The sequence below is a fragment of the Colobus angolensis genome, unplaced genomic scaffold (genome assembly GCF_000951035.1).
Source record: "Colobus angolensis palliatus isolate OR3802 unplaced genomic scaffold, Cang.pa_1.0 Scaffold404, whole genome shotgun sequence".
NCBI lineage: Eukaryota > Metazoa > Chordata > Mammalia > Primates > Cercopithecidae > Colobus > Colobus angolensis.
This window is the reverse complement of record NW_012117422.1, coordinates 184,143-187,201: the sequence shown is the minus strand read 5'-3', so window position 1 is coordinate 187,201 and position 3,059 is coordinate 184,143.

The following is a 3,059-nucleotide window of genomic DNA, read 5'->3' as shown; positions in this document are numbered from 1 at the left end:
GGTGCGGTGGCTCACGCCTGTAATCTCAGCACTTTGGGAGGCCGAGGCCAGTGGATCACGAGGTCAGGAGATCAAGACCATCCTGGCTGACACAGTGAAACCCTGTCTCCACTAAAAATACCAAAAAATGAACTGGGCATGGTGGCGGGCGCCTGTAGTCCAGCTACTCGGGAGGCTGAGGCAGGAGAATGGCGTGAACCCAGGAGGTGGAGCTTGCAGTGAGCCGAGATAGCGTCTCCAGCCTGGGCAACATAGGGAGACTCCATCTCAAAAAAAAAAAAAATCAACTTCTGACCCGGTGGGGAAAAGAAAAGAAAAAAGCTCAAATATGCCTGGGGGCTGGATCACTACTGTAATCCCAACACTTTGGGAGGTTGAGAAGGGCGAATCACCTGAGTTCAGGAGTTAGAGACCAGCCTGGCCAACATGGCGAAACCCCATCTCTACTAAAAAGACAAAAATTAGCAGGGCATGGTGGTCCACACCTGTTATCCCAGCTACTTGGGAGGAGGCTGAGACAGGAGGTTCCTTTGAACCCGGGAGACGGACGGATAGCATTAGGAGATACACCTAATGTAAATGATTAGTTAATGGGTGCAGCACACCAACATGGCACATGTATACATACGTAACAAATCTGCATGTTGTGCACATGTACCCTAGAACTTAAAGTATAATAAAAAATAAAAATAAATTAAAATTAAAATAAAAAAATTGTTGGCCCAGCGCGTTGGCTCACGCCTGTAATCCCAACACTCTGGGAGGCCGAGGCAAGCGGATCACCTGAGGTCAGGAGTTGGAGACCAGCCTGGCCAACATGGTGAAACCCCATCTCTACTAAAAATGCAAAAATTAGGTTGGGCACCCCTGGTGGCTCACACCTGTAATGCCAGCACTTTGGGAAGCTGAGGCAGGCGGATCACCTGAGGTCAGGAGTTCGAGACCAGTCTGACCAACATGGTGAAAGCCTGTCTCTACTAAAAATACAAAAATTAGCTGGGCATGGTGGCACATGCCTGTAATCCCAGCTACTCAGGCAGGTGAGGCAGGAGAATCGCTTGAACTCAGGAGGCGGAGGTTGCGGTGAGCCAAGATTGCCTGACTGCACTCCAGCCTGGGTCATGGAGCAAGATTCCGTTTCAAAAAAAAAAAAAAGACCAGGCACCGTGGCTCATGCCTGTAATCCCAGCACTTTGGGAGGCCAATGTGGGTGGATCACGAGGTCAGGAGTTTGAGACCAGCCTGACCAACATGGTGAAACCCCACCTGTACTAAAAATACAAAAAAATTAGCTGGGCGTGGTGGTGCACGCCCGTAATCCCAGCTACTTAGGAGGATGAGGTAGGAGAACTCTTTGAACCTGGGAGGCAGAAGTTGCAGTGAGTCAAGATTGTGCCACTGCACTCCAGCCTGGGCGACAGAGCGAGACTCCATCTTTAAAAACAAAACAAAACAAAAAAGGCCGGGCGTGGTGGCTCACGCCTGTAATCTCAGCACTTTGGGAGGCTGAAGCAGGTGGATCATGAGGTCGGAGATCAAGACCATCCTGGCCGACACGGTGAAACCCCGTTTCTACTAAAAAATACAAAACATTAGCCGGGCGTGGTGCCGGGCGCCTGTAGTCCCAGCTACTCGGGAGGCTGAGGCAGGAGAATGGCCTGAACCCGGGAGGCGGAGCTTGCAGTCAGCCTAGATCACCCCACTGCACTCCAGCCTGGGCGACAAGGCAAGACTCTGTCTCAAAAATAAATAAATAAATAAATATTTTAAAAATTACAAAAAAATCCAAAAAAATTGTTAAAAAATTTTTAATTTTATAGAGATGAGGTGTCACTATGTTGCCCAGGTTGGTCTCGAACTGGTGAGCTCAAATGATCCTCCCGCTTTAGCCTCTCAAAGTGCTGGGATTACAGGCATAAGCCACCACACCGGGCCTGGGTGACTAAGTTTTAACGTTAAGTAACTCATTAACAATTTCTAAGGCCCTTTATGTCACAACCTAAGTGAAAAGCCATTATCCTTTGCCACAAATAGAAGACACCTGTGAAAATACGACAGTTTCCTCTAGAAGGCGCCTACAAGCCCCAGTCTCTAGTTCGGAAAGTTCCAGGAGCACTGAGTGGGGAGCCCTGTCCTTTAACACTGGGCCTCAGGATCCAGCCCACCTCAGCCTCTGGCTCGGCCACCCACTTTTTGGCATCAGTCTCTCTGTGGGAGAATTGTCTAGACCCGTCGAAGCTCCCGATTCCACCCAGCCCCCGGTGTGGGCCGGGGCTGGACTAGGAAGACAAAGCCGCATTCACTCCCAGTCTGAGTCCAGCCCCTCAGGCCTCCCCCGAGCGGGCGGGGCAGAGGTCCCTGCTGCAGCCTCCACCGGGAACCGGGCCCCTAGGACTGGGAGGTCCAATCTGGGAGCGGGCCAGGCGCTGCCCAAAGTCTTTAAAAAAAAAAAGAAAAAAAAAATTAGCCGGGCGCCTGTAATCCCGGCTACTCCAGAGGCTGCGATCGCAGTGAGCCGAGATCGCGCCATTGCATTCCAGCCTGGGCGACAGAGCAAGACTGTCTCAAAAAACAAAAAACAAAAAAAAACCCCACAAAAATCCGAATGAAGGCGTGGGCCCTATCAATAGCCGGCTGGGCTGCGCGGGGCGAGGTGGCCGCTGCACCACCGGGAGCAGGGCCCGTTACTCCCGTAAGCGGCGCGCTTGGGCCGCCACTATCCCGGGAAGCCGGTCCGGTTCTGGGCTGGTCACTGCTCTGCACCCACGAGCATCGGCCCTGATACCCGCTAGAACGGCCCATTGTTCCCGCCTCCCGGGCCCCTGCGCGTCTGAGTCCCGCGCCCCAGAGGAAGCTCCTGAGCGGGGAAGCACCCTGGGCGGCGCCGAAGGCAACGGTGGCTCCCGGCTCCAAGCGCCCAGTCCCCCGCGCCACCCAGAGCCCCTCACGCTCGGGAAACAGCCCAGAGAACGTGCGAGTGGGGTCGGGGTCCGCGCGCGGAGGAGATGTTGCCGAGAAGAGTACCTGGGCCCAGGAGCGCCGCCCCCGCCGCCCGCCCC